This window comes from Sus scrofa, chromosome 14, assembly GCF_000003025.6.
Source record: "Sus scrofa isolate TJ Tabasco breed Duroc chromosome 14, Sscrofa11.1, whole genome shotgun sequence".
In the NCBI taxonomy this organism is placed as follows: Eukaryota; Metazoa; Chordata; class Mammalia; order Artiodactyla; family Suidae; genus Sus; species Sus scrofa.
The window spans coordinates 19,215,167-19,240,724 of NC_010456.5; the positions used below are offsets into that span (position 1 = coordinate 19,215,167).

Genomic DNA, 25,558 nt, shown 5'->3' on the forward strand with positions numbered 1-25,558 from the left:
TCAGTGGGTTAAGAATCAGGCATTGCCATGACCACGAGCTGTGGTATAGGCTGCAGATGAGGCTCTGATTCTGTGTTGCTGTGGCTGTGGTGTAGGCTGGCAACTACAGCTCTGATTTGACCCCTAGCCTGAGAACTTCATATGCCACAGCTAAGGCCCTAAAAAGACAAAAAAAAAAAAAAAAAAAAAAAAAAAAAAAAAAAAAAACATTCTGTTTACATGTATAGTTGCCTTTTTTCTTTCTGAATTTTCAAAGAGTGGATTTAAATATAGGATGAGATACTATGGGGCAAGGACAAATTTGAAAACCTGGATCCTTCGCCCACCAACTAAATAACAGTATTTACTTTACAAGCTCCTTTCCTGGATACTTGTGATACAGATCAAGGCAGCAGGTAGAGAGACACAGCAATTTAAAATGACCCATTGCTATGCAAAAGCTTGTCAGTTTGATTAGGTCCCATTGGTTTATTTTTGCTCTTATTTCAGTTGCTTTGGGAGAATGACCTGAGAAAATATTCATAAGGTTGATGTCAGAGAATGTTTTGCCTATGTTCTCTTCCAGGAGTTTGATGGTGTCTTGTCTTATATTTAAGTCTTTCAGCCACTTTGAGTTTATTTTGGTGTATGGTATGAGGGTGTGTTCTAGTTTCACTGCTTTGCATGCAGCTGTCCAGGTTTCCCAGCAATACTTGCTAAAAAGACTTGTCTTTTTCCCATTTTATATTCTTGCCTCCATTGTCAAAGATTAATTGACCAAAGGTGTCTGGGTTTATTTCTGGGTTCATTATTCTGTTCCATTGGTCTGTCTGTCTGTTTTGGTACCAGTACCATACTGTCTTGATTACTGTGGCTTTGTAATATTGCCTGAAGTCTGGGAGAGAGATGTCTCCTGCTTGGTTTTTGTTCTTCAGTATTGCTTTGGCAATTATGAGTCTTTTGTGGTTCCATATAAATTTTTGGATTGCTTGTTCTAGTTCTATGAAAAGTGTCATGGGTAATTTGAGAGGGATTGCATTGAATCTGTAGATTGCTTTGGGTAGTATGGCCGTTTTTACGATATTAATTTTTCCAACCCAGGATCATGGAATATCTTTCCATTTCTAACTGACAAGCTTTTGCACAGCAAAGGAAACCAAAAAGAAAACAAAAAGACAACTTACATAATGGAAGAAAATAGTTTCAAATGTTGCAACTGACAAGGGCCTAATCTCTAAAATATACAAGCAACTTATATAGCTCAACAGCAAAAAGGCCAACAACACAATTGAAAGATGGGCAAAGGCCCTGAATAGACATTTCTCCAAGGAAGATATACAGATGGCCAACAAGCACTTGAAACAATGCTCAACATCCCTGATTATTAGAGAAATGCAAATCAAAACTACCATGAAATATCACCTCACACCAGTCAGAATGGCCATCATTAATAAGTCCACAAATAAATGATGGAGGGGGTATGGTGAAAAGGGAACCCTCTTGCACTTTTGGTGGGAATATAAGCTGGTACAACCACTATGGAGAACAGTATGGAGGTACCTTAGAAAATTATGCATAGAACTACCATATGACCCAGCAATCCCACTCTTGGGCATATATCCAGACAAAACTCTCCTTAAAAATACACATACACCTGCATGTTCACTGCAGCTCTATTCACAATAGCCAAGACATGGAAACAACTCAAATGTCCACTGATAGATGATTCAATTAGGAAGATGTGGTATATATACACAATAGCATACTACTCAGCCATCAAAAGAACACAATAATGCCATTTGCAGCAACATGGATAGAACTAGAGACTCATCCTGAGTGAAATAAGTCCGAAAGAGAACGACAAATAACATGATATCACTTCTATCTGGAATCTAATATATGGCACAAAGGAAACTTTCCACAGAAAAGAAAATCATGGACTTGGAGAATAGACTTGTGGTTGCCAAGAGGGAAGGGGGGGGTGTGGGGGGGACTGGGAGCTTGGGGTAAATAGATACAGAATGTTTCCTTTGGAATGGATTAGCAATGGAATCCTGCTGTGTAGCACTGGGAACTATATCTAGTCACTTATGACGGAGGATGATAATATGAGAAAAAGAATGTGCACATGTATGTGTAACTGGGACACCATGCTGTGCAGTAGAAAAAATATATATATAAAGAAATAAAAATTAAAAAAATAACTTTTAGATTGTTATGATCATTATACAACTACAGATGTGATAAATTCATTTGAGTAATAAAAAATAAACAAACAAAAAAAACAGAGGAGACAGGTTTTGGGGATAGGGGGATGGGCTAGGGGTTTGGGATGGAAGTGCTATAAAATTGGGTTGTGATGATGGTTGTACAACTACACATGTAATAAAATCCATTGAGTTTAAAAAAAGGCAAAAAAAAATTAATTAATTGAAAAAAATGACCCAGATTTCCTCCAGGAGATTAGAGAGCGATCAGAAGTAAGAGAAATAGGAGAGGAAGAAAGGATAGGTCCCAAAGTCTGGGATTTCAGGAGTGAGGAACTAGAAGAAAGAGGGAGATTTGGGGGAGCATCTGCCATTTGCATGAAGGTTGTTTATAGTGATGGAGACAGACAGCAACTTAAAGTACATGTCTATATACATTAAGGATGTATGGCCTGCTCTTTGAAAAAACATCAGGAACCAGATAAAGTTTTAAATACGAATTAGTGGAGAGGATTAAGATGGCAGAATAGAAGGACTGGAGCTCAACTTCTCTCCTAAAAACAACAAAATTCACAACTAAAGACTGAGCACACTTCACCAAAATGGACCGGAAACCTTAAAAAAGATACCCTACTCCAGAAGAAAAAGAGGAGGCCACATCAAGAGGTAGGAGGGGCGATTTTGTGATATAAACAACCCCATACTTCCTGGGTGGGAAGCTCCACAGACTGGAAACTAACTGGTTCACAGAGACCCACCTGCAGGAGTGAGAGTTCTGAGCCACACATCAAACTCTCACGTGTGGGGATCTGGCACAGGGAGAAAGAGCCCCGGAGCATCTGGCATTGAAGGCCAGTGGGGCTTGTGTGCAGGAGCTCCACGGGACTGAGGGAAACAGAGACCCTATTCTTAAAAGGTGCACACAGACTGTCACATGCACTGGGTCCCAGGGCAAAAAGCAAAGTCTCCAAGGGAATCTGGGTTCAAGCCTGACCGCAGTTCTTGGAGGACATCCTGGGAAAACAGGGGTGAATGTGGCTTGTTGTGAGGGAAGGACATTGAAAGCAAAGCTCGCGGGAATATACAGCAGCAGTGCCTTTCTCTGGAGGTAGCCATTTTGGGAAAATCTGGCCCCACCCATCAGCCAGCTGCTAAGAAGCCCCAGGACAAACAACAACCCAGGTGGGATCACAGCCCAGTCCCTCAGTAAAAAGGCTGCCTAAAGACATCCCAGGCACACAGCCACCTCTAATCCCATCCAGAGACTAAGCCCCACCCACTAGAGGGATTAGAATCGGCTCCTCCTACCAGGGGGCAGACATCAGCCCCTCCCATCAGGAAGCCTACACCAAGACCCCATACTGACTTCAGCCACAGGGAGGCTGACATCAAAAGTAAGAGAGGCTACAACTCTATTATCTGTAAAAAGGTCACCACACCAAAAACCTTTAAAAATGAAAAGACAGGGAACTATAACTCAGATGAGGGAGAAAGAAAAAACCCCAGAAAAACAGCTAAGCCATGAGGAGATTCTCAGCCTCCAGGAAAAAGACTTTAGACTGTTGATGCTGAAGATGATGCAAGACATTGGAAATAAACTGGAGGCAAAGATGGATAACTTAAAGGAAACACTGACCAAAGAGATACAAGATATAAAACTTAAACAAGAAGAGATGCAAAATACAATAACTGAAATAAAAAATTCACTAGAAGCAGCTAACAGCAGAATACAGGAGGCAGAAGAACGAATAAGCAAAGTGGAGGACAGATTAGTGGAAATTATGGATGCAGAACAGAAAAGAGAAAAAAGATTGAAAACAAATGAAGAGAGTCTCAGAGAACTCTGGGACAATGTGAAACGCACCAACATCCGTATTATAGGGGTGCCAGAAGGAGAAGAGAGAGAAAAGGAGACAGAAAAAACATTCCAAGAGATAATAGCCAAAAACTTCCCTAACATGGGGAAGGAATCACTCCCTCAAATCCAGGAAGCACAATGAGTACCATGCAAAATAAACCCAAGGAGGAACACCCTGAGACACATACTAATCAAACTGACCAAAATTAAAGACAAAGAGAAAATCTTGAAAGCAGCTAGGGAAAAGAAACAAATAACATACAAGGGAACCCCGATAAGGCTATCGGCAGATTTTTCAACAGAAACTCTGCAGGGCAGAAGGGAGTAGCATGATATACTCAACGTGATGAAAGGAAAAAACCTCCAACCAAGATTACTCTACTCAGCAAGGCTCTCATTCAGGTTTGAAGGAGAAATCAAAACCTTCTCAGATAAGCAAAAGCTGAGAGAATTCAGCAACACTAAACCAGCCTTACAACAAATACTAAAGGAACTTTTATAGGCAGAAAAGAACAAGAGAAGAAGGAAAGAAAAAAGAGCTGCAAAAACAAATCCAAAGTAATTAATAAAATGGCAATAAGAACATACATATCAATAATTACCTTAAATGTGAATGGACTAAACGCCCCAACCAAAAGACATAGACTGGCTGAATGGATACAAAAGCAAGACCCATATATATGCTGTCTTCAAGTGACCCACTTAACTTCTAGGGACACATACAAATTGAAAATGAGAGGATGGAAGAAAATATTTTCATGCAAAAGGGGATCAAAAGAAAGCTGGAGTAGCAATACTCATATCAGACAAAATAGACTTTAAAATGAAGAATATTTTCAGGGACAAAGAAAGACATTACATAATGATCAAAGGATCAATCCAAGAAGATGTTATAACAATTTTTTTTCCTTTTTTTTTTTGCTATTTCTTGGGCCGCTCCCACGGCATATGGAGGTTCCCAGGCTAGGGGTCGAATCGGAGCTGCAGTCACCGGCCTACGCCAGAGCCACAGCAACACTGGATCCGAGCCGCATCTGCAACCTACACCACAGCTCATGGCAATGCCGGATCCTTAACCCACTGAGCAAGGACAGGGACCGAACCCGCAACCTCATGGTTCCTAGTCGGATTCGTTAACCACTGCGCCACAACGGGAACTCCTATAACAATTTTAAATATCTACACACCCAACACAGGTTCACCAAAATATATGAGGCAACTGCAAACAACCATAAAAGGAGAAATTGGCAATAACACAATCATAGTGGGGGACTTTAACACCCCACTTACAGCAATGGACAGATCAACCAGACAGAAAATCAATAAGGAAACACAGACCCTGAAGGAAGCATTAGACCAGATGGACTTAATAGATATTTATAGGACATTCCATCCAAAAGCAACAGAATACACATTCTTCTCAAGTGCACATGGAACATTCTCTAAGATTGACCATATCCTGGGCTATAAATACAACCTCAGTAACTTTAAGAAAATTGAAATCATATTAAGCATCTTTTCCGACCACAATGCTATACAACTGGAAATCAACAACAAGAAAAAATCTGCAAAAAACACAAACAGGTGGAGACTCAACAACATGCTACTAAACAGCCAATGGATCACTGAAGAAATCAAAAAATACCTAGCAGCAAATGACAATGAAGATACGACACTCCAAAACCTATGGGATGCAGCAAAAGCCATTCTAAGAAGAACGTTTATAGCAATATAAGCCCACCTCAGGAAACAAGAAAAAGCCCAAATAAACAAGCTAACTTTACATCTAAAGCAGCTTGAGAGAGAAGAACAGACAAGACCTAAAGTTAGTAGAAGGAAAGAAATCATAAAGATCAGAGCAGAAATCAATGAAATTGAAACAAAGAAAACCAGAGAAAAGATCAATGAAACGAAAAGCTGGTTCGTTGAAAAGATCAACAAAATTGATAAACCCCTAGCCAGACTTATCAAGCAAAAAAGAGAGAACTCAAATCAATAAAATTAGAAATGAGAAAGGAGAAGTAACAACGGACACCACAGAAATACAAAGGATCATAAGAGACTACTATATGCAACTATATGCCAAAAAATGGAAAACCTAGAAGAAATGGACAAATTCTTAGAAACGTACAATCTTTCAAGACTAAACCAAGATGAAATAGAAAAGATGAAAGAACCCATCACAAGAACTGAAATTGAAACTGTGATTAAAAAACTTCCAACACACAAAAATCAAGGACCAGATGGCTTCACAGGCAAATTCTATCAAACATTTAGAGAAGAGCTAACACCTCTCCTTCTGAAACTACTTCAAAATATTGCAGAAGAAGGGATACTCCCAAACTCATTCCATGAGGCCACCGTCACCCTGGTACCAAAACCAGACAAAGACTCCACAAAAAAAGAAAACTAGAGGCAAATTTCACTGATGAACATCGATGCAAAAATCCTCAACAAAATACTAGCAAACCGCATCCAACAATACATTAAAAGGATTGTACATCATGATCAAGTTGGGTTTATCCCAGGGATGCAAGGGTTCTTCAATATCTGCAAATCCATCAGTGTGATACACATTAACAAACTAAAAAATAAAAACCATATGATCCTCTCAATAGACGCGGAAAAAGCCTTTGACAAAATCCAACACCCATTTCTGATAAAAACCCTTCAGAAAGTGGGCATAACGGGAACCTACCTCAACATGATAAAGGCCATATGCGACAAACCCACAGCGAACATCATTCTCAATGGTGAAAAGCTGAACAAATTCCCACTGAGATCAGGAACAAGACAAGGATGTCCACTCTCACCACTACTCTTCAACATAGTTCTGGAAGTCCTAGCCACAGCAATCAGGGAAGTAAAAGAAATCAAAGGAATCCAAACTGGAAAGGAAGAAGTAAAACTATCGCTATTAGCAGATGACATGATACTCTACCTAGAGAATCCTAAAGACGCTACCAGAAAACTGTTAGAGCTCATCCACGAATTTGGCAAAGTCACAGGATACAAAATCAATACACAGAAATCGACAGCGTTTCTATTTACTTACAATGAAAAAGCAGAAACGGAAATTAGGGAAGCAATCCCATTTACCATCACATCCAAAAGAATAAAATACCTAGGAGTAAACCTACCTAAAGAGACAAAAGACCTGTACTCTAAAAACCACAAGCCACTGATGAAAGAAATCAAAGATGACACAAATAGATGGAAAGATACACCATGCTCGTGGATTGGAAGAGTTAATATTACCAAAATGACTATACTACCCAAGGCAATGTACAGATTCAGTGCAATCCCTATCAAATTACCAAGGACATTTTTCACAGAATTTGAAAAAAATATTTTAAAGTTTGTTGGGAAGCACAAAAGACCCAGAATAGCCAAAGACATCCTGAAAAAGAAAAATGGAGCTGGAGGAATCAGGCTCCCGGACTTCAGACTGTACTCCAAAGCAACAGTCGTCAAAACTACATGGTACTGGCACAAAGACAGAAATATAGATCAGTGGAACAGGATAGAAAGCCCAGAATTCAACCCACGCACCTACAGCCAACTCATCTATGACAAAGGAGGCAAGAATATGCAATGGAGAAAGGACAGCTTGTTCAATAAATGGTGCTGGGAAAACTGGACAGCCACATGGAAAAGAATTAAATTAGAATACTCCCTAACACCATACACAAAAATAAACTCCAAATGGATTAAAGACCTAGATATAAGACCAGACACTATCAAACTCTTAGAGGAAAACATAGGCCAAACACGCTCTGACATAAATGACAGCAACATCTTCTCAGATCCACCTATCAGAGTATTGACAATAAAAAGAAAAATAAACAAATGGGACCTAATCAAACTTCAAAGTTTCTGCACAGCAAAGGAAACCAACCCTAAACAAAACAAAAAGATAATCCACAGAATCGGAGAAAATCTTTGCAAATGAATTGACTGACAAGGGATTAATCTCCAAAATTTATAAACAACTTCTGCAGCTCTATACCAAAAAAACCACACAACCCCATCAAAAAATGGGCAGAAGATCTAAACAGACAATTCTCCAAAGAAGACATACAGATGGCCGAGAAACACATGAAAAGATGTTCAGCATCACTCATCATTAGAGAAATGCAAATCAAAACCACTCTGAGGTACCACCTTACACCAGCCAGAATGACCATCATCCAAAAGTCTACAAACAATAAGTGCTGGAGAGGGTGTGGAGAGAAAGGAACACTAGTACACTGTTGGTGGGATTGTAAATTGGTGCAACCACTCTGGAAAACAGTATGGAGACTCCTCAGAAAACTAAACATAGAACTACCATTTGGTCCAGCAATCCCACTCCTGGGCATCTATCCAGAGAAAACCACAACTCGCAAAGACACATGTACTCCGATGTTCATTGCAGCACTCTATTCAATAGCCAAGACATGGAAACAACCTAAATGTCCATCGACAGAAGAGTGGATCCAGAAGATGGTGTACATATACACAATGGAATATTACTCAGCCATCAAAAAGAACGAAATACCAGCATTTTTAGCAACATGGATGGACCTAGAAACTATCATGTTAAGTGAAGTCAGCCATACAATGAGACACCAACATCAAATGCTTTCACTGACATGTGGAATCTGAAAAAAGGGCAGACTGGACTTCTTTGCAGAACAGATGCTGACTCACAGACATTGAAAAACTTATGGTCTCCAGAGGAGACAGTTTGGGGAGTGGGGGGATGTGCTTGGGCTGTGGGATGGCAATCCTGTGAAATCAGATTGTTATGATCATTATACAACTACAGATGTGATAAATTCATTTGAGTAATAAAAAAAATGAAAAAAAAATAAAATGCATATTAGTGACCACAGTTTTTTGGACTCTATTATATTGAATGGGCCTTTGTACAGTGTCAGGACCCATGGGCCTCAATTGCATAAACCTTTCTCATGTGTATTCATATGTGTGTGCGAGTGTGTGTATTTACCTGACAATTGTGAATTAGCAGTGACAGAATTTGCTGTTATATATAAAAGGTGAAAAAAGGAGGGAAAGAAGAAAAAGAGAGGTAGAACAAACTTGGGAGAGGAAAGAATATAAGTGCATGTCTGAAATACGTTTCAAATATGAAATACATTTATATATGAAACTGAGTAACGATGTAGAAATACAGGCTTTACAAACTACTGGTCTGCAATGTCTTAAATTTTGTACCAAATTCTGCTGCTGACTTCTCAACTTTGTTCAACGATCAAGGCCTGCACCACCTTAAAACAAAGAAAACCCGGCAATAAGAATAATTCATGTGTGTATACTATGGATATGTAGATATGAGAATGATATAAGAACTCCTTTGTCACCTTTGGATACTAAAACAGATGTTAATGGAAAGAATATCGGGATGAAGAAACAAAGCTTGTAATTTCCTCATTTTTTCAATTGCCTCTATGAATCCATGTCTCTGTGAGAACAAATATTTCACAGCACTTACAGTAATTCTTTTTTTTTTTTAAACAGCAGTTTCCAGCAAAGGGAAACATTTGCATATCAGATGTTTTTCTCTAGCGATGTTTTAGTACTCCAAACTTCAAGTGGGGGTTGGAGGGAAGGTGGGAAAAATAGATAAAAGGGGTCAAAAGGTACAAACTTCCAGCCATGAAATAAATCAGGGATGTAATGTAGAAACGTGACAATAGTTAAGAATACTGTATTGCATATAAGAAACTTGCTAAGGAAGAGAATAGATCTTAAAATTTCTCATCCCAAGGAAAAAAAATAACCAAGGAAGGTGACAGATGGTAACTAGACTTACTGTGATCATTTCACAGTAGATACAGATATTAAATCATTATGTTGTTCATCTGAAGCTAACATGTTATATAGCAATTAGACCTCAATTAAAAAAAAAAAAAAGATCTGACTTCCCGTGATTCACAGAGACATATAATTAAACTGTCAGGGCACCTTGAGAGGAAGCTGCCCTGTAAGTTTGATAAGTCCACAAATCCAAGTACCCAAAGTACTTGGATTTAAAAAAAAGGGGGGGGTTATAGAGAAAGACTTTGGGTACTTGGATTTTAAAAAAAAAGGTTATAGAGAAAAACTGGGTATTTGGATTTAAAAAAGGGGGGGTTACAGAGAAAGACTTTGGGTACTTGGATTTAAAAAAAAGGGGGTTATAGAGAAAAACTTTGGGTATTTGGATTTAAAAAAGGGGGGGTTACAGAGAAAGACTTTGCGTACTTGGATTTAAAAAAAGGGGGTTATAGAGAAAAACTTTACGTACTTGGATTTAAAAAAAAGAAAGGAAGTACACACTGACAACAGTCTAACCAAAGTAAGTGTTCAGTACAATGAACATTTTAAAAGCATGAAAAAAAATTCTTTAGTACTGAGAAAAGGATTTCCAGAGGTGAACGGAACTTTTATTTTGCATGACCCATTCTATTTTTTTTTTCTCTTACAAGTGGCTAGGAGTGTGATCACTGTGGTAAGATGGAGCTGGGCTCCAATTCCAGCACTACCACTTAAGACCTGAAAGATAGCCAGTGAGTTTTTAATCTCTCTAAGCCTGTGCTGTAGAAAACAATCAGGCTAAGATGGTAAAATGTGCAGTCGGGGAGTGGGGGGAATAGAACTGATATGAAGTCCTGGATAAATAGACACTAAAATAAAGCTGATCTGGTTTTTTCTCTTTTCTTTCTTTCTTTTTTTTCATTTTTGGGCATCCCTTAGCATATGGAACTCCCCAGTCAGGGATCAGATCCAAGCCACAGGTGCAAGCTAAGCCACAGCTCTGGGCAGCACCAGATCCTCCACTGAGGATCTGTGACCTGAGTCCCAGATCTCCCAAGGCTGCTGTGGATCACCTTGCACCACAGCAGCAGCTCCAAGCTGATCTGGGTTTAATCCTGACTCCAATACCACCAGGGATATGGTCTTACACTGGGCTCTCTAAGCCTCACTTTCATGCCTATATCATGTCAATTAAAATGAGTAGATTGAGGACTTCTGCAAATAGTGAAAGAACAGAGATAATATGTATATTACATAATGAAGGATTTACCTGGTCTATATCCTGGGATTTTCTCTACTGATAATAATGCCTTATTATCCATGGTGGGCCCTTCAACACAAATGTACTTATACTAATGAGATAAGTCAGGATGGGGGGTGCTGGTCATCCCAGAAAAACCACCCCTGTGATTGGATCCTGGTGATATCACCTATCCACACTTCTAGTGAGGGGAGGAGCACTGGAGGCTGAGTTCAGTCATGTGGCTAAAGGTACAAACAGTCACACCCATGTAATGAAATGAAAGCTAGCTCGGGGGACACTTCCTGGTTGGTGAACACCTGGGTGTACCAACAGGATTCCTATAGGCGGGTGCATCCTGATTCCACAGGGGCTGGGCGCAGAAGCCTGTATCATGGACCTTCCCAGCCTTTAACCTGTGAGTTTCAGCCTTTAGCTTGTCTTGAGTCATAGCCTCGGTGATGAAAGGGGGAGTTCCCATTGTGGTGCAGTGGAAACAAATCCCTCTAGTATCCATGAGCATGAGGGTTTGATCCCGGGCCTCACTCAGTGGGTTAAGGATCCAGAATTGCCATGAGCTGTGGTATAGGTTGCAGATGCAGTTTGGATCCCACATTGCTGTGGCTGTGGCATAGGCTAGCAGCTGCAGCTCTGATCTGACACTTAACCTGGGAAATTCCATGTGCCATGGTGTAGCCCTAAAAAAGAAAAAAAAAAAAAAAAAAAAACCTGCGTAAGTATTTTCTGAGTTCTGGGAGTCATTTTAGTGACTCATGAAGCCTGATGGGGTTGTGAGAATCCCTGAATTTGCAATGAAAGCTCAGAAGTGTGGGTGGCTTGGGAGCCCCTGCATTTGTAGCTGGCCTGTGATGTGAGGACAGGCTTGTGGGGGCCTGTGCTGTTCTGAGTGTGTGTGTGTGTGTTGTGTGTGTGTGTGCACGCGCACGTGCATGCACATGCAGGATTTAATATGCCAACCAGTGTCTGCCTCATAGACTATGGCTGTTGGTAATGCTTAGTATTAGGGGCTTTCTGATCAGAACAAAGATAGTCAAATAACAACAGTAGGTCACTTCCCAGAACAGCTCAGGTATTTCAATTGATTAATGCTACAAACTTTATATTCTTTATATTTGCCTTTGTATTCAAGCAATAAAATTTAATTATTATTTACAAAGACAAAAGCACATGCTATTTTATGCTTTCCAGTGTGGGAAGACTTTTTACTACACATTTTCAAATAACACCTTTAAATGCTCGGGATAAACTGACTCAAGTTCCAAACTTAGTATATTATTTGCATGTTTCCAAGAGGAGACAAATGTCATGGAATTCGCATGAACACTATTTTATTTTCCACAATATGAAATAATAATAATATCATTCTAATGGGCAGTAAAAATGTTAAAATTAAACTCTTAAAAGTGTTAACATATAGGAGTTCCCATGATGGCTCAGCAGGTTAAGAATCTGACTATTTTCTATGAGATGTGGGTTTGATCCCTAGCGTCACTCAGTGGACTAAAGGATCTCGCATTGCCATAAGCTGCAGCGTAGGTTGTAGATATGGCTTGGAACTGGCATTGCTGTGGCTGTGGCATAGGCCAGCAGCTGTAGCTCTGATTTGATCCCTAGCCTGGGGACTTCCATATATCACAGGTGCAGCCCTAAAAAGTGGGGGAAAAGTTGTTTACAGTAGTCTATGCACAAGCAAGCAGCTAAGTGTGTCCAGTGCACAACCATAGCAATCCTGCCATTTCTTCTGTAGAAACAACATATGAAAGAGAATGTCCCAGAACAAAACAACCAAATCTCCCTTTCCACATAGATTTCTTCTTCCATCACACTTGGAGACAAGATTTCTTTAAATCTTCTTTCAGTGCTTAATAAAAAATAAAATCTCCGATGGTTCCAAAACATACCATTTTATTCTGAAACCATCAGCAACCTAGAAAAATGTGTTAATTGAGCAGTAATGATTTCACCTTAGACCACTTTCCCAGAATAAATAATTGTAAGAAATGAAAATGTTAAGGGTAGTTAACCCAATACTTTCATTAATATGCAGGAAATGACCCAAAGCTCAGTCATAAATATTCCACAGCAATTTTTAAGAATCATTTGGATTAACAAGTAACATGGCTTTAACATCATTATAAGCTTATTTTTCATGCCAGCAACATGGTGTCAAAATACAGGTGTGATAGAATCAGAACTTTTCATGGAATTATGATTAATTCAAAACCGTAGATAACTTGTCTGTATTTGTCTTGTATAACAACTTTTAAAACCCTGCCTATGTTTGCTATTTTATCTTTAGAGCTTTTTCTTAACCAACAGTCCTTATTCTTAATTAGGTATATCTATGTTTACCTGAAAATAAGAGGTCTGAACTTCAGGAGCCTTGGTAACAGAATAGGAACCTGGGACAGGAAAGGCTCTGTGATGGTCAACAACAGATGATAAATGACTCTGTTCTTGGCTGTTACATTGAGGTCAATCATGAATGTCTTTCACCAAACACGGAGAATGGGGTGATGGATGGAGAGTGAACTGAACATTTTTTAAGAGTTTTCTGTATGTTCAGAAGGAAAGGAAAACACAAACAATCGTGACAAATGGAAGAAGGAATTTAACATGGGGAAAAATATAGTAATTAGAATTACGCTCACAGCCTTCACTCTGCGGTAATTCCTGGGGGAACTATTTTCTATCTGAGTCTCCATCCAGGGCATGCCAGAGGCTCAGAAATCCTAGTGTAGAATGGATAAAAGCTTTTTGCCCATAGGAAATGTGACTATGCATGATTACTATGTAAGACATTAACATAAATATGGAAGTATTCAGAGTTCTTGATGAAAGGAAATGAATGTTAAAGATATCATAACTATGTACACTGACAGAATACATTTAGCATTGTTTACAAAAAAAAAAAAAACATATAGCACCTGATGTATAGCAAGGATTTACCTGTTTGTGTTTGGAACAGTGATTGAGAATAAGAAAAATAAATTACATATAATATGTTCTATTTATCACTGAATAATTTCATTTTAAAAGCCCAGTGTCTACCTTTCATCACAATACACCTTTGAACCTAAATGATCTTTCTAAACATGCAGCCAGCAGAGTTTCCTGAACCGTCTAAGTCCCACTATGCTATCCTGCAAAACACTACCCACTAATCCACATGTAATAAACAACTTTAATTATTCTGTAAATTCCCAGAGAGGCTACTATGAAGGCTCTTGCAAGACATCCTTTGCTTTCAGATGCCTCAACGAGGCTTAGGAAAAGGGACAAGTTTTAGTTGCCACCCCTGCTGCCATTGTCCCTCCATCACATTCTACTGCACTTGACCCTTCTGAGCAGTTTTTAACCCTCCCCTTCCTCCTGCTCTTGTGCATCACTTATTGTTGCTGATGTCTCCTCCTCCAATGGTGAGACAGTCACTCCAAGCACACCCACACCCCCCAGGGAGCCCAGCTTGAGCACAGCTGTCCTGTATGGGGCCTCCTGTGTGCTCCAGTCACCCCTCTGTCAGAAGACCCACCACATGCTGTGCGATTATCCAAGCATCTAACTAAGCTCTCAGCTCTGGGAGCTCAAATGCTACTTCCCACATCTCTATCTCCTTGGTACGTAACAGGGTCTGTAAGAGCTTAAAAATACCTGTTGAAAGATTTGAATCTAAGGCAAAGTATAGCTAAATAGAGTCAGTTCTTAACTGCGAGACACTTAGTTTTGTAAGATGTAAGAACTTAGAAAATAAACTTCTATGGGAAAAAGACATTAAATGCAGCCTTTGTCCTAATGTCCTATAGTTCAGGTAGCTTGCTTGTATGCTTTATTGGGATGTAATTATATCTCAGAAAGAGCCTTCTCCACTGAAAATAGTGAAAATTCCCATACACGAGGAGTACAATGAAATACTATGCTTCTAAAAAGAAAAGAGTAAGTGGTATTATAAAGATGAACAGTATTACATCTTGTTTACTTAAAATTAGCCCAAATCAGGAGTTCCGTCGTGGCGCAGTGGTTAACGAATCCGACTAGGAACCATGAGGTTGCAGGTTCGATCCCTGCCCTTGCTCAGTGGGTTAACGATCTGGCGTTGCCGTGAGCTGTGGTATAGGTTGCAGACGCGGCTGGATCCGAGTTGCTATGGCTCTGGCGTAGGCCGGGGGCTACAGCTCCGATTCGACCCCTAGCCTGGGAACCTCCATATGCCGCGGGAACCGCCCAAAGAAATAGCAAAAAGACAAAATAAAAAAAAAAAAAAAAAAAATAAGCCGACAACCCAATGGAAAAAGGGGCAAAAGACCTGAACAGACATTTCTCCAAAGAGATATACAGATGGTCAAAGACACATGAAAAAAAAAAAAAAATAGCCCAAATCAAACCACAGAAAACTTAAAAAATAATATTTTAAAGGGTTTTATTCTTTTTCAGATAGCATGGAATAATGGACCAAAAATTCTGCCAAATTCTCCTCCAAACAGTCACCTAATTTCACCTGAGAAAATACCTAGCAACTAGTACTCAGAAAGTATAATGAAAAGAGCATAAGGCATGGATAATAACAAACACTGTTAACAAAAGTGCTTTCATGTTTTATTCACATCTACTCCATAAAGTGTATTATCATTATCACTGAGGCTAAGTCTTGTTATGTAATTTGCTCAAGGTCATAGCATTCTGGAGCATGAGAACACAATCCCATCTCTGGCTCCAGTGGTGCAGGCTGGCTTCCAATTTCTGTCTGTAGGAAAGCTGGGCTCTGAGTTACCCTGGGAACCCCACTTAACTTCCAGGGCCTCAACTTCCTGTCAGTCAACTTGTAATCATTTCCTGCCAAGGTGTCTTCCACCTCAAAAAGCTGAAGATAATATTATTTTAGAAGGTAGCCTCTTTCTGCTAATAGATTCTTTCAGACATACTTTACATTTTATTATTTCCCCAAATTATTTGCAAGTTTACACATTAAGCACATAATAGTCACCTCCCAAATCACAAAGGAAATATAAAAAGTAAGGGATGTCCAGAAGAATCCACCCTAAGGATGAGGGCTTCCTTTAAAATGTCACTGCAGGAGTTCCCATAGTGGCTCAGTGGTTAATGAACCTGAATAATAACCATGAGGTTTCGGGTTCGATCCCTGGCCTCGCTCAGTGGGTTAAGGATCCAGTGTTGCAGTGAGTGGTGGTCTAGGTAGAAGATGCAGCTCAGATACCATGTTGCTGTGGCTGTGGCATAGGCCAGCAGCTGTAGCTTTGATTGGACCCCTAGCCTAGGAACCTCCATATGCCACTGGTGTGGTCCTAAAAAAAAAAAAAAAAAAAAAAGGACAAAAAATAATAAATAAATAAAATGTCACTGCAAAGATGGGCAATTTGAACATATCAAAGAACTGAATTCTAAAGTGGTATTTCTTCTTTGAAAGAGCTTTTCACTAGGAACTCTTTTTACCAATACTAGCACTGAGAACTATGTCTAGATACTTACAATGGAACATGACAATGGAATGTGTAACTGGGTCCCCATGCTGTATAGTGGGGAAAAAAAATACTAGAACAAATCCATTCATTCAGCAAATATTTCTCAATGCTTATAAGGCACCAGTGATAACTCTAGGAGCTAGAAATACAACAGTGAGCAAAATAGAAAATAGCTTGGTCCCTTCACAGGATTTATAATCTAGTGAGAGAATGAGGCAATAAAAACGAGAAATACGCTAAACATAGAGCGTGTGAGATCATGATAAGTGGTACAGAATAGCGAAAATGGTAGGAAGCACTGGGGAAATTCGATCTACTATTTTCCTTCTTTGTAGTTATCAGCTGATGCCAGCAAGTCAGACTTATTATGAGAGACAAACTTAGAGCCACTAAGGTAAAAGGGAGTGTTGATAAGAAAAGAGAAAATGTCTGGAGAGGTAAAATACACAACTGTACATGGGGATTTATGTATACATGTAAATAAAATCTGGTCATGTTTGAAACATCCCCACTTATGTATGTAGGTATATAAATATGACATAACCTATGTACATGTATGTGTATATACACACATAAACATAACATATATATAGTAAAGGCAGAAGCAGCACCCTTGACAAAAGCAGTAATAGATAAGTTTTACAAACCTGAGCATTTGCACCTGAAGTGCAAATCAATCATTAATAGTAAGAGAAAAGTCTGAAATGCAATTTTATCTTCTGATTCAGCATCTATTTTCACTGAGAGAGGAATGATTTGTGAACATTACAAGTTAAGAGAAAGCTGGTATCTAAAACCTGCACATCCCTCTATAGTTTTCTTAATTTACCTTAGAAAAATACTGAAGGTTTCAAATTTTATGATAATATATTTCCAAAAAATGTAGTTTGACAATTGGCTATAAGAACATTCATTGAAGAATAATAAATAGCTCACATCTCCCCTCTTGAGCTCCCCACCACCCTCAGTGAACACACAGGTACAAACACACAACTAGCCTAAAGCAAAGACATCTAGACAATCAGGCAATCTTTTATGAGAATACATATTTTTTAATCATCACTTGAAAAACCCTGATATTTGGACCAATGAATTTTGTCCTAATATGGAAAGAATTGCCAAAATTACCATATAAATATGTCAAAGAAATGGTATACCTCCCCCAATGACAAAAGCCTTCCCTGAATTTATCATTGTTTTTCTCTATTTTGACATACATAATTTGGGATTCGTTTTGAGTACTAAAAAGTAGAAACCTCCTCCAAATTGGTGGGTTATGTTTACTGCCTCACATTTTTAAAAAGTAAAGAGATGGACTGAATGTCCTGAATAGGCCCAGGACCAACACACTTACCAGGACTCAGGCTCCATCCACAAGTCTTCTCCATTCTCTCCACACGTGGCTTCCATTCTTAACCTGAAGCATGTCTTAGTATGGCTGCCAGAGCTCCATACATCACATCCACACTGCAGAGAATAAGAAGGGAAGGAGATGAGACTGTTAAAGAGGTATACCCTGAATAAACCATCTCACTTTGAAAAGTATGCCTATATTCTGATATAACACTTCATATTGATTAAATCTCTTCCTTATTACAGGCCAAGTCACAAAGCCACACCTAGATGCAAGGATGGGAATGAAATCTGGATTCCTTAAATGATGAAGAAGCGGAGAGTAGATTTCATGCAATCATCTGTCACTCTCATATTTAATTGTTGACCCTCAACCCTATTAAGCCCCTTGGAAGAAAATATCCCAGTGTAAAGCTATGATAAAACTATGAAATTGATTCTTATCTGCTCTATCAGCCTTCACATGCATGATGATCATATTTCTGAGCACAGACTTTTTTTAAGTCAACAGAGTTATAATTACTGGCGTGTGAGCATACCCACATGCACATGCACACACAGAGTCACTACTATGCAAAGCTAGCATAAGGGAGTTTTGAAAGCAGAGGGATTTTTTTTATGGCTGTCCTCACAGCACATGGAAGTTTGCAGGCCAGGGCGGATGTATGGCTTAGCTGCAGCAACACTGAATCCTTTAACCCAGTGTGCTGGGCTGGGGATGAAACCCATTCCCCTGCAGCAACCCACTGTGGGTTGAATTCCTAACCCACCATGCCACATCAGAAACTCCAGAAGGCAGAAAGATTTTAAAATTTCTACCCATTCATATTCATTTGAGCTTCAATCACCTTTTATAATTGTATGACATTTTTTCTGTCCTTGGACTATCAGCTAATTCTCAAGGAACAAAGTGTCTTTAATTGGTATTTCTTAGACTGACAAGTTGTTCAGTCTCCTTCCTGTGCACTGGATGCATCAATCAATAATTCCTATGACCTGCTTGTGATGGATACTGGATTGTCATTCTTTTATGGCAATTTGAGCTGATAAAAATAGAGACATATGGAATGGGCAATGGAAACACACAATCTCCAGTTTTTTGGCTGCCCAATGATTGCAAAGCACAATCTGATATAGTAATAGAACTTGACCACTATATTCTCCAGAGGATACTGAATGTTGAAATGTCTGGAAACACAATTTTGCAATGCATTTCATGCAACACGAGTGTAGCCACCCCAGGTCTTTTACATGTACACCAGTCATATGAAGTCATATCCTTTCACATTTATATGGTTTGTCAGTCTTTAGAAACATACTAATCTTAATTAATGGAACCAGAGGACAGAGGAAATCCCAGTGTTTTTTTTTTTTAATTTGACATATACCCTAAAGTACATAATTGCACATGACAGAACTGCCATAAGTAAGAAAAGTTTCTTCTCAATTCATCTAATAAAATGAAGAATTTTAAACTGTTACCAGGATAAGTAATGTAGTCAAGGTACCTTTTAGGAAAGAAAATATATCTAGATAATTTAAGAAAAGTAGCCATTTTATCTAATATTCAGAGATAAGGTAGCTGCAAGACTTAGTATGTAGTTATTGAATCTAAGTAGTACTTCTGGGCACCAATCCCAAGCCTGATGTAAAACTATCTGACTTTATGGTGTCTTCACTCACTTTCCACTGATAAGTAAATTGGCTCTTGGGTTTGGCTATAGTACAGATATGCCATAGAGATCCAAGAATGATGGCAATTTCCAGACTAATAACTAAAATGAGAATAAGAACAGGACCCTTTTGGATAATTCAAAAAATATGACTTAGCATATAAGACTTCAAAGCTAGGTTAACATTTGAAGAAATTAAAGAAGTAGATCTTTCCTAGCAATAAAATAAAGATTTTTATTTCATTTAATGCCTTTCCCAAATGATCAATTTTCTTCTACAATAAAAGATATAAGAAGTTCCAGAATTGTGACCATATTTAAAACTAACCACCTCAGAGCTCCCACTGTGGTGCAGTGGGTTAAGAACATGACTTCAGCAGCTTGGGTCACTGTGGAGGTGCAGGTTTGATCCCTGGTCTGGTGCAGCGGGCTAAAGGATCCAGCAATGCTGCAGCTGTGGTGTAGATCACAGCTGTGGCTCAGATTCAATCACTGGCCTAGGAACTTCCGTATGCTGTGAGCATGGCCATTAAAAAAAATCCCTCTCACTCAAGTTTTTCATTTCTTGTCTAAACTGAAATTTGCTGAGCCAATGACCAGAGATTGGCCTTCTGATTAACTTTTTAAAGGAAAGATGTTCTTTTTATAGACTTTTCTTTCCAGAACCCACTTTATAGACAATAACTGAATTTTAGTTTTTTTTTTTGATACGGCACTCCATTGATTAAATGGAAGATACCTGAGTATCTCAGGATATCTACAGTATACATTGTTTGTACACACGCATATCTTCCATGCTTCCCACAAAACTTAATTATCTGCACACGTTTCCTCTTAGTGGCTGTGATGCACCATGCCTAAGGACCTTCCTATGAGCTGGATGAATAAGCCAGAGGTGTAGAGAAGAGTGGAGGGAGGAACATTAGAGGATAGAATGCTTAAAACTGAGACAAGAAATGATACAACCTTGATGAAGGTCATAGGCACCCTTGCAAGAACAGACTAGGTGAAATGGTGTGTGTAAAGACTGGTTGGGGTGAGTTAGAAAGATAAATGAATAAACATGAATGAATTATACTTACATCCAATGACTTGTATATACCTTCTTAAACATAATGTTAAAGAAGCCAGTAAAAAAAATAAATTCAATTTCATAGCCAAAAAAAAAAAAAAGCATATTGACTATGTGTAGTGTTAAGTATACATAATGCACAAACAGGCTAAATCTCAGTCTTTAGCCTGAGACAGTAAAAATATAAAGACAATAAAAGGAGTGATTACCAGACCATTAGAATAATGATTACATTTAGGCAAGAGGAATGGAGCTTAGAATTTGAATGTCAAGTTTGGGAACACATTTCTGCAGCAGAGAAAATGTTCTATTTCTTGATCTACATTAAAGGGTCATCGGTGGTTTATTTTCTAGTAAACAGTAATTTGTACATTACAATTTATGTTCATGTCTATATTGGTTCTTTGCCCAAAATAAAGCATTTGAAATGGAAATCAGAGTGGGAAAGAATTATACTTTCATCCATGAAAAATTATGAATACCGGACTTGGGCTACTGTTCTAAAAAAATTATAACACTGGAGAAAATAAAATACAGACTAGAAATCTACATCAACAATTGGGAAGAGGGATGCAAAGTACCATGACTCTGAAAAGGAGTGAGTTGTAAGTTCTAGATTGCTCTGGTTTCTATTATTGAAGATGGAGCACCAAAACAACATTGCAGTCATAATGAAATTGAGAAGTTAAAATGGGGATAAAAACAGAGCAGAACCAATAAAAACAAAGCTAGGTATGTCAGGTTCTAAAAAGTCTGCAAAGAATTCTACCATCATCCCCAACAAAAATCAACAACCTACAAATGAAGAGAAGATAATCTAATCTCTCTACAACATGTCATTCAGAGAATCTAGCATAGAGCTACAACTACTTAGCGTGCATGCATGCACGCGCACACACACACCACACACAATCTATAAAACCCAATGCATACTCAAGGGAATAAAGCACACAATTAAAACAGACTCTGAGATGTTGAAATTAGTAGACAAAAACTTTTAAAGAGTGACTACAAACAAACGAAGGATCTGAGGGAAAATATGGACATAAAGAATGAACCAATGATTCCTAATACATGGAATCTAAAATATGGCACAAATGTACCTCTATGCAAAACAGAAAAATACAGAAAAAGCCATAGATAATAGACTTGTAGTTGTCAAGGGGATGGAATGAAAGAGGGGGATGGACTGGGAGTTTGAGGTTAGTAGGAGTGAACTATTACATTTATAATGGATAAACAGTGAGGTCCTACTATCCAGCAGAGGAACTATATCCAACCTTTTGGAATGTAACATGATGAGAGATGATATGAGAAAAAAATATACACACACACACACACACACATATATATATATATATATATATATATATATATATATATATAAGACTGGGTCATGATGCTGTACAGCAGAAAATGAATTGGCACAATATTGTAAATCAGTATACTTTAATAACTATAATAATAATAATTAGAAATCTCCACAGAGAAATAGAAAGCCTGCAAAAAAACCACATGGACATTTGAGAATAGGAAAATTTAATATTTAAGTGAAATTTTATTGGGTGAGTTGACAAAAGTTTGAAGATGCAGATGAAGGTGTAAGTGAACTAGAAGATTGATCAATAGATATTATCTGATTTCAAAAGAAAGTCTATTTATCTCTTGAATTAGGGTCATGGGTACAGAATCAGACCAGGCAACATGATGAAATATTCTTCAGCTACTTAAAGTTTCTGTGGTATAGACAACAGGGCAGGTAGTTTGATTAATCAAGATTGTATTTTAGCCAGGAGAATATAAAGATATGAGGGGTAGGTAAGGGAGTTGAGGAGGGAGTCAGATAGGAATTATGAAATTTGATCGTAACTAGTAAGGGCATGAAAAGGATTAAGACTATGAAAAAAGTCTGGTATTGGTAAAACTTATGTCTAATTGTCAAAGATCGAATTAACCAACCAGAGGCAGTGAGCTGGAAAGGTAGTAAGGAAGCATTCAAAAGTAGAAGGTATAAAACCAGGGTCATGGAGGAATTTTAGTGACAGATGTTGAAGGAGTCTAGGAGGCAGCAGTATCCAGTAGAAACTTCTGCAATGATGGAGGTTTTCTGAGCTCTCAAATATGGTAGCCAACTAGCCATGTGTGCCTATCAAGCACTGGAAATGTGGCCAGTGTAACTGAGGCACTGAATTCCTAATTTTTAAAAATTTTAATAGTTCTATGTGGTTAATGAATACTATACTAAGCAGTGCAATTAGAGTATGATTACAGAAGTGAGTAGTTTAAGACAGAGAGGAAACAAGATTTATCTGGGGACTAGAGCCAGAGCTTTGGAAAGATCATCTATGTATTGATTGAAATCACCAATTTAACATGATGACATGAGAGAGACAGTTTCAAGCAGTGAAGGAGAGTGGTCTGGACAACTGCATTGAGCAAAGCAATGGGGGCTGTAGTCATCTGTTGAGAAGTTCAAGCCTGGAAGTGTTTAGGGAGAAAGATGGGAACATGCTTTCAGAGTGCTCATGAGTACTGTCGAGGGCACCTTCCCACATGCAGGTGATGGGTGAAGGGCTTGTGCTCAAGGAATGCGCATCTGCTCGTGGGGGCTCCTGGGAGCCAGAGGTATGCTCAGGGAAATGTATGTTCCCATTAGCCTGAGAGAGAAGAGAACTTCCAAGGCAGAGACTGAGATTTATTTTCATTTTCTACAGGAAGCCCAGAGAGGTAAAACAAACTGGTCAAGATCACAGAGCTTGAACAAATAACAGAGGGCTCGAAGCTTGATCTTTTTCTCCAATGCTCATGTGCCCAGCCGTTATCCTCTACTGTGTGTCTCACACCCACTGCAGCACCTAGAATACCTAGAGCATCTAGGACCTATTCAGTATTTTTCAAATTAGTGTTCAGTGACATAGAACTGTGAAATGGCCATAACCATACTGATCTTTGAACCCCACTGGTCACATATTACAGCATATAACTCATGTGTATTTCATGGCAGAATCCAGTTGGAGACTTGAAGTACAAAAAAGTTTGCTTGCTTCAATTTATGTTGCTATCTTCAAAAGTCCTGGAAACATCATTTTAATCTTCTTCAAACTCTTCCTCCATTCCAAGACAATAAAGTATAATGTGACTATATTTCATCATTGTGGAGTAAATATTCCTTTTTTCCTAAATTTTACCTCTTGTAGTTTACCTTCCAGCCTTGCCCAAATCATTCTTTTACAGATATTAGGACACAGCAGTAATTTTTGACAATTTTAAAGTCACATCACTTATCCTGAATTTTCATGAAGTGTTGTAAATATAGTACTAGACTATACTTAATCACATAGAAAATTGAAAAGTTGGCCATGGAAATGCTAATTCCTTTCTTTACTAGAAAAACTGAAACCAAAGTGTGAAATCATGAATCTTTCCTTTCAAAAGTTACTAAAGCTTGGTTACTTGGAGAGTTCTTCACCGTTTGTTCAATTTTTTTTTCTATTTGCTAACTTCTTGGAGGTTAAGTTTAAAAATGTATCCAATGCATTTTTAAAGAAAGAAAGAAAGAAACCTCCGTCACTTATCCTTTATTATTTTCACTTTCACCCTGGAAGTCTATATGTTAGTTTTACCTGTAAGTAGGGAGGGTAGCAAGTGAAGATCTATGGAGAGTAGTCACGGCTTAGAGAAAGGAGAGGTCAGGAAAGACTAAAAAGCCAAGGAAGCCAGAGATCAAGGTGACTTGACAAGATACCTCTTTGAAGTGCAAGGCATGAAAGTGGCTGAGAGTGAGCAACCTGAGAGGGGATGTGCATACAGAGGTGACCTCATGAGGAGACAGGAAATAAATGAGAGCAGCCCAGATGCTGAAATGATAAACCACAGTTACCAGCAAAGGGCAGCACCGAGCACCTTGAGTGGCCTGGGATGTGGCCAAGGTACAAGAGTGTCAGAAAGGTGACAGCTAATGTCATTTCTTCTGACGAATAAGTAGAAACAAACAAACCCTAATGGGCCAGCACAATTATCTCAGAAATTGCCTATATCAGCACCAAGGCTGGTAGCTGCTCTGCCTTCAGGTTAGACAGTGAAAGCACCACAAACAGGAAACAGAACAATGGCCCCTAAGAAACATACTGTGTGAGTTCCCCTTTGGGCTCAGCAGGTTAAGAACCCAGCTAATATTCATGAGGATGCAGGGTCCATCTTTGGCCTCACTTAGTGGATTAAGGATCCAGTATTGCTGCAAGCTCTGGTGTAGGTTGCAGATGTGGCTCAGATCTGGGCGTAGCTGTGGCAAAGGCTACTGCTCACAACTCTGATTCAGCCCCTAGGCTGGGAAGTGCCATAGGCCAAGGACGTGAACTTAAAGAAAAATAAAAAAAAAAGAAAAGAAACACACTGGGGAATAAAGTTCAAGGGAGAATTACCCCAAATGTCCCTAAGAGCCAAGAGCCATGGAAAACAGGGTGGCAGGAAGGTGTATTTATTATGTGTTGGGCACTGCAGTTCAACAGAAGGGGATGATTTAGGGTCCCATGACCACGACGTTAGCAGTGCAGTATTCAGGGAACTGCAAGGTGCTCCCAAAACCACACTACAAGCTAGCAGGAAGAGAGTCAATATTAGACATGGTCCCTTCTCTAAAACCAACTGGAAAAAGAGAAAGACTAAAAGAAAGGGAGAATTAAAGAGTGTGTGCTTATGACTGGATGGCTGAGAATTATGTGCAGAATGTGTAAGAAATTGTGTTTTTCCTAATTAATCTAACAAAGAATACACGAAATATTCACATACATGAGATGACAACTGTTTTTCCGTGCTTGCACGTCACTGTCTGGGTGGTTATAGATACAAAATACCACTAGAGGGAAGGACCAAGGGC

At 38.8% G+C, this 25,558-nt stretch overlaps 1 long non-coding RNA gene across 1 annotated transcript in view; it reads right to left on the bottom strand.

Moving 5' to 3' along the window:
- LOC110256736 overlaps positions 1 to 25,558 on the bottom strand; it is a 125,501-nt gene that overhangs the window by 39,531 nt on the left and 60,412 nt on the right. The window contains exon 3 of the long non-coding RNA XR_002338653.1: positions 17,939 to 18,051. This is a non-coding gene — a long non-coding RNA (uncharacterized LOC110256736). The remainder of the gene's footprint in view (positions 1 to 17,938; positions 18,052 to 25,558) is intronic.